Below are 10,859 nucleotides of genomic sequence, written 5' to 3'. Positions count from 1 at the left end.
TGGGCGGGGGCGGGGTGGGTTCTTAGGGCAGAGATGACTCTGAGGCGTTAAAGGTGGCAGACCGGATAACGGTCCTGGGAGGAGGCACTGACCCACTGCTCCAGCACAACCAGGCAGCGTCCTCTGCCCCCCTGGCCCCAGACCGCGTGCTCGGGCACACACGCGCGCACACACACACGCACACACACGCACATTCTCTCTCACACACACAGTCTCACACACACACATGCACACAGGCGCGCGTACACACGCGCACACAGTTACACACACACACACACACACCCCACACACACACCCCACACACACCAGGCCTGGCTGAGGGCCCAGGCTCTGATGCTGCTGGCAGTGTCCATCGTCCCACGTCCCCAGCCCGGCGCTGCGTCCCCGCTGCGCTCCAGCGAAGGGCCGGGCAGAGAGCGCCGGCCTCCCGGATCCTTCTTTCCGATTCCAAGATGGGACGGGTCGAGGGTGCGGGGCTGCAGCGCCCCCAGACCTACCGACTGGGAAGCCCGGGTCGCGGGGCCTCCTTAACCACCCCGTCCAACCCCCACCCACGACTGTGGGTCGGTCCGGACCAAAGTTCGCCCCCCGCGACTGCACCTGTGCTGATCCTGGCGGAGGGAGGCGAGTCCCGGGGCTCAGCGGGACACCGCCATCCACAGAACAGCCGGAGCTCAGCGCAGGGCAGCAGCGGGGCAGCGGCGGCGGCTGCGGCGAGCTCCCCTCAACCCGCCCTCCGCCCCTCCCCGCGCTCGTGCCCGGGATCTGGGGGCGCGCCCGCGCTCGGGCACTCGCCCACAGGCACGCGCGGGACTCATGCGTCATCCCCTCGTTAACATTCATAGCTTTCCTTGGAGCAGGTGGCTGGCTGCCTTTATTAATATTTATGAATTACTGTCCCCCTCCCCCTTTAACATCGGCCTTTCTGCTTCCCGTATGAATATGTAGAAGCTCCAAGATGCGCGCGTGCAGTAACTCCCAGTATGGAAACCTCACTGGGTCTGATGCTGTAGATTCTTCAGAAAAACTAGGCGGTGGCTGAGTGGATGGGCAGGCGGATGCCAGCAGACACTCTAAGACCCCCTGGACTCTCTGGACTCCCCATTCTACTCTACTGGTGCTGAGGCGGGCAAACTGACGGATGCCTTCCACCACCAACTCTAACCTCCAGCCAAAAGCCATAAACACTTTTACGGCTCAAAGATGCAGGATGCGAGCTGAATCCAGGCCGATAAAGCTGAGATTTCCCGCTCAGGAGAACGTGAGATGATGAGGCTAATTCACCAGGAGATAGAAGGAAGCACCCTGGGGCCTTATGAAAATTTATTCCTCCTTCATGTGTCTTGTTCACTATACATAAGCCTGTCCTTGTAGATGCTCTGTAGGAAATCTAAAAATTCATGAAAGCGGACAATGAAAAGTGCAAGAACTGCAAGTGTCAATGGGAGGCTTAAGAGCGTGTTTGCTTAGAGAACCCGGGTACTTTGACAAGTTAGAAATGAAGTCAGAGGAACTGGTGGGAGTCTAATGCTGAAGAATCTCTGAGACTCGGCTGAGACTCTCAGCTGAAAGCAGCAAGCAGCCTTTCCTTTGCTCATTTATGCATTCGTTCCACAAACGTATCAATCATGAGAAGAAAGCAAAGCAGGGGAATAAGGTCCCAATGAGGTGAGAGGAATAGCTGGCCACCATTCTCTTGGTGGCATTAACCAGAGGGTTTCTTTCTGTCAGAGTGAAAGAAAAGTAGGTGGTTAGAAGGTCCCCGAGTCTACTTTCTTTGGGTTGATACTCAGTTCTGTGACTTGAGGGACTTAACCTCCTTGGGCCTCTTGTCCTCCTCTATAAAGTGAGGACATTTAATAGCACTCACTTCTGAGGCTGTCGTAGGATTAGAGTTGATGTGTGTGAAGTCCTTCCAGGCAAAACAGATGGTACCATTTAAGTCTCAGCTCTTATCTTCCCTAGGGGAAGCTTGGGGACACTGTACTAGAGGCTGCCTCCTGTCCCTATCTTCAAAGTATAGGACTCACAGGTTTGAGAAAGCTTTTAGGAAGTATAGGAAAGTGATAAAGAGCTTGGGCTCTTCGGAAAACTTGGGTTCAAACCCCAGAGTTCTATTTATTAGCTGGTGACTTTGTGTACGTTACGTACCCTCGATGAGCTTTAGTTTCCTCATCTATAGAATAGGGATTCCAATATCTACTACAAGGTTGTTGTTGTGCACATTAAATAATATAATACCTGAAAAATACTTAGCATGGTGCCAGGTATATAATAAGTATTCAATAAATGAATTCTGTTGTTCTTTTTTGGCATGTGTGTGAGAATTTGAAGGAATTGGAAGCTGAGGACTGATATTCTAGGTATCTGGGATGAAAATGTCCTGAACATGAGCAAAGTTATTCTTCCAGCAAATATTTCTTTCATTTCACTGTGGTAAAAAATACATAACAACATTTACCATGTTAATGTATATAATCTAGTGTCATTAAGTGCTTTCAAGGTTCATCCATGTTACAGCATGTGTCAGAATTTCATTCCTTTTTTAAAGCTGAGTGATATTCCATTGTATGGATATACCACAATCTGTTTATCCGTTCATTCATCTATAGACATTTGGATTGTTTCTACCTTTTGGCTATTGTGAATACTGCTAATTCCAGGGAACATTTTCTTTTATTGCATTCTATGACCTATGCTAGAACCCAGAGAGGTCATAATGAAGGTATGTCTTTGAAAGATCCAGACTTCAGTGCTTTGATTTCCAAACTCTGCTACTTGGAACCCATAGTGCCTCCCCCAAAATATCCACCCAGAACCTCAAAATGTGACATGTTTTTTTTTTGTTGTTTTTGTAAACAGGGTCTTTACAGATATAATTAGTAAAGATGAGGTCATACTGGATTAATGTGGCCCTAAATCCAATGACTGGTGTCCTCATAAGAAGAGAGGACATATGGAGACACAAGAAAGAAAGCTGTGTGATGATGGAGGCAGAGATTTGAGAGATACGACTACAAGGTAAGGGACACCAAAGAAAGCCGGACACCACCCAAATGTGGAAGAGCCAAGGAAGGACTCTTCCCTGGAGACTTGAGAGGGAACATGGACCTGCTGACCCCCTGATTTTGGACTTCTCCAGAACAGGGGGACTATAAATTGCTCTTGTTTTAAGCTATGCAGTCTGCAGTGATTTTTTCTGGTAATTCTAGGAAATTAATGCAGATTTTGGTACTGGGAAGAGGGGTGCTACTGTAACAAGTACTTAAAAATGTGGAAGTAGCTTTGGGATTGTGTAATGTCTAGAGGCTGGAAGAATTTTGAGACACATGACAAAAAAAACCTAGATTGTCCTGAAGAGACCGTTGGTCTTTTCTGGGGAAGGCTCAGGAAAAAAATGAGAAGCGTTGTAGAGAAAGCTTCTATCACCATAGAGAATCCATATGGTATGCACATGTCATGAACAGAGTGTTGCTAGAAATATGAATAAAGGTGCTCCTGGTTAAGATTCAGACGGAAATGAGAAACATGGATGAAAGGCAATCTGGTTATCAAGTGGCAGAGAACTGAGAACTTGGCTGAACTGTATTCTGTTGTTGAACAGCAAGTGGCCCTTGAGGCAATGAATTCAGATATCTTGCTAAGGAGATTTTTAAAGTATGGAAGATGTGACCTGGTATTTCTGCACTGCTTTAGGTAAAATGTAATGACTAATGATAACCTGGACCTCCTTCACTCCTAAGCATTGAGTTGCATATAAGGTTTCTGAGCATTTTATACCAACAGAGACACTGCCAGCCTGGACTAAAAGGGACAGAGATGGGATGAAATAAAGGAAAACTGTTAGGTTTCTAAAATTTCAGTCAAGAAACAGACTGACAGAGTTACAGGTATCCTCAGCTTTTCGGACATTCACTTTATAATGCTTCATTTTTACAGAAGACCTACATTCGTACCTATTTTCTCTAAGCAAAAGAAATTTGAAGAGGGGTTTGGCTTTTTTTTTAAAAAAAAAAAAAAGGTTTAAAGTGAAAATAGTATTCAGCACAAGAGGTGGACATGAATTTTGGGAGTCTGGAGGGCAGACTGTGGTGAATTGGAGAGAGTCCCTGTCAAATTCATGTCTGAGTCTGATCAGGCTTCTCTAACAAAGTACCACAGACTGGGTGGCTTAAAAACAACAGAAATGTATTTCTCATGGTTCTGGAGGCTGGAAGATCATGGTGCCAGCATGGTAGGGCTCTGGTGAAGGCCCTCTTCCAGGGAGCAGACTGGCCTTTTCTCACTGTGTCCTCACATAGTGGAAGGGGCGAGGAATCTCCCTCGGGCCACTTTTATAAAGGCACTAATCTGATTCTCGAAGGCTCCAACTCATTCATGAGGCCCTCCAAAGACTCCACCTCCTGATACCATCACACTGGGCATTAAGTTTTCAACCTATGAATTTTGGGAAGACACAAACATTCAAACCATAGCAACCCCAAACTTCAGAATATAACCTTATTTGGAAATAGGGTCTTCGCAGATGTAATTAGTTAAGATGAGATCATACTGGATTAGGGTGGACCTAAAATCCAACGACTTGATGTTTTGTTAAGGCAGTCTTAAAAAACCAATACAGAACCTAGAAGAGTTAACCAAGATGAATCAATATATATTAATACCTCCTTTGTGCAATCCATGTAAAGCTTTGGCACAGGACCTAGCGTAGAGTAAGTGCTCAATAAATGCTCCTGTGTGCTGTTGTTAGGAGGTTCGAGAATCCCCCTTAGGGTTGACAGGGAGAGCTATTCCCACCTCTTCACCTTTCCAATCAGAGTAAGTTCAACTTTATTTCTTTTATACTAAGAGTGTCTAGAGCTTAAAAACTTTCCAAACCACATTCCCAGTGGACAAAGTGACAAGTGCTTTAAAGAAGATACAAAGCGTTTTAAACAAAGCTCTATGTGATGGTGGGGAAGAGAGCAGAGGTTTTGCCCAAAAGTCACCTAACTTAGAGCAGGGTTTCTCAAGCTTGGCAGTATTCGGTTGGGTGAGTCTTTGTTTTGGGGAGCTGTCCTGTGTGTTGTAGGATGTTTAGCAGAATCCCTGGACACTAGATGCCAGTAACACCTCCCCACCGCGCCCTCCCTCCCACCCCGCCCAAGCGTTGTAACAACCAAAAATGTCTCCAGACTTTATCAAGTGACATTTTGGGGAAGTGGAAAAATCACAAAAGCACCCAAGTTGAGAATCACTCCCTTCGACATAGGTCTTTAAGTGGTGAGTGAACATTCTGCTAAGATGGGGCTGCATTTCATACAGAAGGAACTGGCAGAGCAGAGCTTGGGTATGTGCAAAGGCACACAAGTGCCTTTTAAGCAAACAAAGACAAAAACAAAAACAAAAAAACTAAGGCTGTGTCATAGGTACAAACTGGTGGTTGTTGGAGATACAGGGCAAATATTCTCTTTTGGAATCACAGCAATCCATTCTAAGGGCTTATTTTAGTTCCCAAACTGAATTTATTCTAGTCCCAAATTTACTTGATATAATCAAAGATTCTTGGAGTATATAGAGCATTTAATGGTCATCTAGGCAAACCACCCACCTGATTCAGAAACCAACATGATGATACACACAATTTCTACTTCAACACCACTAGTGATGAGAAACTTGACCTCACAGGGCTGACCATTCTTTGTTTTGTTTTGTTTTGTTTTTATTGGTTTTTAAACTAGAAATGACTCGCTAAGGTTAGAAATTCTGTGACAGCGTGGTAGGGGTTGTGCTCATCCTATTTGATCTTCCTTAGAAGGATCTTTCTTGAAGAAGCCAGTTTTCCATAACATTCTGGAAATGAGCTGCTGAATCTTTATTGAAAATTTAAGCTCATCGCAGCCCAGTAAATAAAGATGAGATCACACCTGCTAACATGTTAAGAGTCCTTGTTTTTTCAACACTGGTGGTTCCCGAATACCAACATTCAATTCAAGCCTACGTGCAACTCCATTCTCAGCCTCCAGGGCTGCTGAAACTCCCTGATTCGATTTTACAAGGGAAATAGAATATTTTCCAAGACTCAAAATCTATTCACAGCCACCTAGTGAGCAGGTAGTTACTCCCTACCACAAAGCACATGCTCCAAGAACAAGACCACATTGCTTTCAAAAAGAATAAGCAGTATTGTAAAAACTGACAATAAAACAACTCCTAGAATAATTATAAATTCCAGAGGTACTGTGATAAAAAATTTCAAAATACATGAACTAGTTGGCAAATAAAGAATTAGATCCCTCAAGATATTGGAACTCCCCATAAGTGTAAATGCGATGACAAATTTTTTTCTATAAAGAAGAGAAATTGAATATTTTAAGAAAGAAGAACCACGAAATTTAATAGGAAAAGGCGAATGAGGTCCCCAGGATAGGAGAAGCTTTGATATCTACCGCAGTCAAAAAAGAAAAGTCATTAATCGTCCCTTCTGTGTAGCTTCCAAGTGATTTATCAGGGCAGATCAGCATGTGCTCTGGGTGAATGGGGATGAGATAGGTCTATTGTTGTCTTCTAGTCTCAATAGAAAATAGATCCAGACAGCAATGTCATGAGGGGAAGCTATCCATGACATGGTTCAGCTCCACCGGCTCACTTTTAGTTAATTTTTGGTCCTCATGAGACCTCTAGAGAAACTTGTAGGAACATCATTTGTGTGAATCCCTGAGGACTGACTTTCACTCCCTTCAGTGTCGGGGAACCGTCTCTGTTTTCTGCTACTCCCACATGCCCTGGTATTCCGAGATGTGATGATTCAGAAATGAACTTGAGGAAATGAAAATGCCAAAGAACATTGCCATTTTACTATACCAGTCTAGCCATGTAAAAATCACTTCACCAGCACACCCTCAGATTCCAGCATGCCCTGCTGATGCTGCCCTAAGCCACAGCCATCCTCTTCGAGGCCTCAACTCTGAGTCACTGCAGCATTTTCAACCTTGTGAAAATGACAAGCAAGGACGTGGTTCCATAGTGTAGCAGTTAGCACATCTGTTTTACATGTAGAAGGTCCTGGGTTCATGCCCCAGTGGAACCATGGTCCATGGTCTACGGTCATGCCACCCCAAACAAGCCCGACGTCTGATCTCGGAAGCTAAGCAGGGTCAGACCTGGTTAGTATTTGGAAGGGAGACCACCTAGGAAGACCAGGTGCTGAGGGCATAAATAATAATATTTAATTTAAAAAAAATAAGCGAAAAGCCCACATTTCCCTCTAAGTCTCATTCTCAGCAGTTGGTGCTTTTCATAAAGTTGTTATAGCCCATCTCTTCTTCTTGTGAGAGCTTAACAACACAGAACACCAATCCCTGAGGTATGCTGGGTCGGTAATAAGCATGATTTTTCCCTTTGAAATATACAGATCAAATGCTATCCTGCAAAATTCTTGGCATGGCCCGGCATTGTGACTGGGTTTTGGAGAGCTTTGAAAGAAAAAACTCATTGTTGGATAGTGAGCAGATCCTTGGAACATGTGAGAAGTTGATGAAGCAAAGCAGTCACTGCTGTCTTAGAAACACACAAAGCAGTTAGACATAGAACAAGTATAAACCAGAGGCTTTGACAGGCTTGGCATTTAAGATCATTCCAAATGTGCTGATTTTATAATTTGCATATTTGAATAAATCCAAATGATTTCCAGGTTAAGAATTTGTTCATTGGGTGTAATGGATGAAATGCCGAATATATAAATCAAAGGAACTTCACTTGTTACCTATTAGAAAAGAAAAGATTATGCCAAAATCTGATAATGGCAACTCTTCACGGATTAAAAAAAAATGAATAGAAAGTATTCTTAAATCCTTTTGTAAACTTGTTTAGAACAGAAAAATATTTGATCCATATTACGTAATCTAATTCCCTACTACTTGCAAGGTCTAAGAAGAATCCCCAGTTAATGTTTTATGTAATAGTATAACTATGACTGGTCTGATTATCTAGACTACATTAGAAGAGAAGAAACTAAAGGGAAAGGAGAGGAGGAAGGGCATGGAATGTTGGTAAATTCGGAAAAACTCCATAGGCTGGGAGTCAGAAGTTTGGGATTTCAGAATCAACTTCACCATTAGTCAGCTTGATGACTTAGGGAAAATTCCTTAAGTTTTCTGAACCTCAATTTCCTCTTCTAAACTATAAAGAGCTCCAAATAAGAGCCTTTCCTGTTCTTAAATCCAATAAATCTAAACTCTACATTTTCTTTCAAAAACCAATCAACATTTTAGTTAAATTGACCCCAAACTGATTGAGAGAACTTAGAGTTTTTTTAACATCTTTGCCTTTGCTTCTCCATTTGTAGACTCCTATGTATTTCTTAGAGATATTGTGAGAAAGCAAGAGGACACACCCTAAGTTATTTAAAGCCCTCAGGAGAAAGCAAAGTAAATTAAATCTACGAATTAACTCCAAATTCTATTTTATTCTAGTATTTTCTATAACCAAACCTCAGTTGCTACCTTGTCATAAAAACAATTTATATCCACTGGATGTTCTTTAATTTCCCCTTCTAGTGTTAGCAGATTTACCAAATAAAAATATTTGAAATTTGAATTTCGAATAAAGAATGAATTTTTTTTTCCATGGACATGGGCTGTATTTGAGGACTGTTGGAGGAAGGGAGGGAGGGAGCCTAGGACCAGTGGGCAGGTGGAGGCAGGGGCTTCTCAACTTGCTTTTTAATTTGAAATAAAGAATAAAAAATTTTTTAAAAAAATATGTATGTCACAAGTATTGCATAAAATAGACTTATACTAAAAAATTATTGATTGTTTATATGAAATTCATATGAAATTTATATGAAATTTAACTTGGTACTCTGTATCTCTATTTTATCTGGCAACTCTATATCTATCCTTATCTTGGTAAAGACAGGCAATTTCTAAAGGTGTGTGTGATAATTAATTGAGTTGTACACTTTTTAGAATGTAGAGCCTATCTCAATGAAAAAGTTTAAAACAATGTTTCTAAGTGATATTTTAATCATCCTTGAATAATGAGTCTGGCCTAGGTATCATTGTCTCTCTCTTCCTCTCTCTCTTCCATACTTCAAGAATATCTTTTGTGGGGGAAAAATAATATCTCTTGTGAGCATCTAAAATGCCATATCTAGAAATTTGCATGAGACTGACTAGACTGCTCTATGGGGAGAGGTGAGAGTAAGTATAAGGAGAAAATAGTAGTAAAGGAAGGTGTAGTCAGGAGGAAATTTAAAAAGAAGTAATGATATCAGCCTCTGTTTGCCTGATCATGGGGCCGGATAAACCATAAACTAAAACTTGATCAGTACATGCACACAAAAATTTGTACCTGAATGTCCATAGCAGCTTTATTCACAATAGCTAAAAGAGTGGAAACAACCCAAATGTTCACTGACAGATTAATGGATAAACAAATGTGGTATATACATGCAATAAAATATTATTCATCCATAAAAAGAAACAGTACATGGATGAACCTTTAAGACCTTATGCTACAGTGAAAGAAGTCAAACACAGAAAGCCACAAATTGTATGATCTCATTTACATAAAATGTTCAGAATAGATAAATCTATAAAGAAAGAATGTAGATGAGTCAGGGGTTGTGTGGAGAAGGGAATAGAGAGTGGCTGCTAATGGGTGTGTAGTTTCTTTAGTTCCTTTCGGGGTGATGAAAAAGTACTAAAATTAGATGATGGCGATGGTTGCACAATTCGGTGACTATATAAAATCCACTGAGTTGTGTGCTTTCAAAGAGTGACTTTTATGGCACGTGATTATATCTCAATAAAGCTGTTATTTTTTAAAAGTCAATGCATTAAAAATTAAGAAGAAACATGATCAGCTCTCAGGTGATGCCACAGAACCACCCAGAGCCACTTCTAAAGAGTCAACGGTGTAACAGGGTAGCTATCATTTGTGTGCCCGTCATTGTAAGGAGCTTTAACTAATGTTACTGCTAAGTTTCACAATGACCCTATAAAGTAGGCATTATTATGCTCTGTCTTGAGAGAAGAGGAAACTGACTCAGAGTAATTTGTTCACAACTCGCACAGGTAAGTAAGGTGCAGGGCAGGGTTCTAACCCAGAGCCATCTGATTCCAAAGCCCAGGGTAGCCCTGGCTCACATGATGTCCATCAGAGAAACCAAGGATGACAAGGATTCTGGCTAAGCCTAGGAAAAGGACTGGAAGGGCACTGCCAATTGCCCTGCTGCCCAACTCCTTTCTCTTCAGTAGAAGTTCTTTCTCCCTAGCGAATCTCGTTTTTGTTTTCGCTACATTCTCAGCCTTCCTTATCCATATTGCATAGACTTATTTCTCACTTTAGATGCTGCTTGGAAATGACCTCATCCCTAGACCTCTTTAACAAAAGCTTCTTGGACTCTCAGAGCCCAACAATAGCTCTGCATGGCATTTTGCCGGCAATCAAAACTTCACGGCAGAATTTGCCCACGTGTTGTGAGATGTTTGGCTCTGTGTCTCCCAGTCCCTTTTCTTCTGGTGCTGCTGAGCTACACTACGGAATAGAAAAGCATCAATAGGTTTAGGTCTTGGTGCCTGGTGAGATCGGAACTCATCAGGGGCTTCTCCTTGGGACCGCCAAAGAGCAGGACATCTTTCTTCCTCATTTTCTCTTCTCAGGAGGAAGGAAGGCGCTCCTCCCTCCCTTCTTCCACAGAACTGCCTCCCTCCACTTCTATCCCTCCCGTCCTTGCTGCCTTTCACTGTGGCTGCCAGGTTGCCATGCCAATAAGGTTCCCATGGTTACTAAGAAGAGCTGCTGCATTCCCACAGGCAAGGCCCGTTAAACAAAAGAGAAAGGGACACCATTATTGTCCCCAGGGCAAAAAAAAA

General features: G+C 42.6%; 1 protein-coding gene across 5 annotated transcripts in view; it reads right to left on the bottom strand.

Annotated features, from left to right (window-relative positions):
• Nucleotides 1-10,859, bottom strand: part of FEZ1 (fasciculation and elongation protein zeta 1) — a 76,487-nt gene that overhangs the window by 38,585 nt on the left and 27,043 nt on the right. For 4 of the 5 annotated variants that reach the window (XM_015591997.2, XM_006915210.2, XM_025049203.1 and 1 more), the window contains exon 1: nt 601-747. The exons of the other annotated variant lie outside the window; for it this stretch is intronic. The gene's annotated coding sequence lies outside the window, so the exon portion shown is untranslated. Of the gene's footprint in view, nt 1-600; nt 748-10,859 lie in introns of those variants that run through there. 5 annotated transcript variants of the gene reach the window in all.

Source organism: Pteropus alecto, unplaced genomic scaffold (assembly GCF_000325575.1).
Source record: "Pteropus alecto unplaced genomic scaffold, ASM32557v1 scaffold135, whole genome shotgun sequence".
NCBI lineage: Eukaryota > Metazoa > Chordata > Mammalia > Chiroptera > Pteropodidae > Pteropus > Pteropus alecto.
This window is presented reverse-complemented; position numbering and strand designations above follow the sequence as displayed.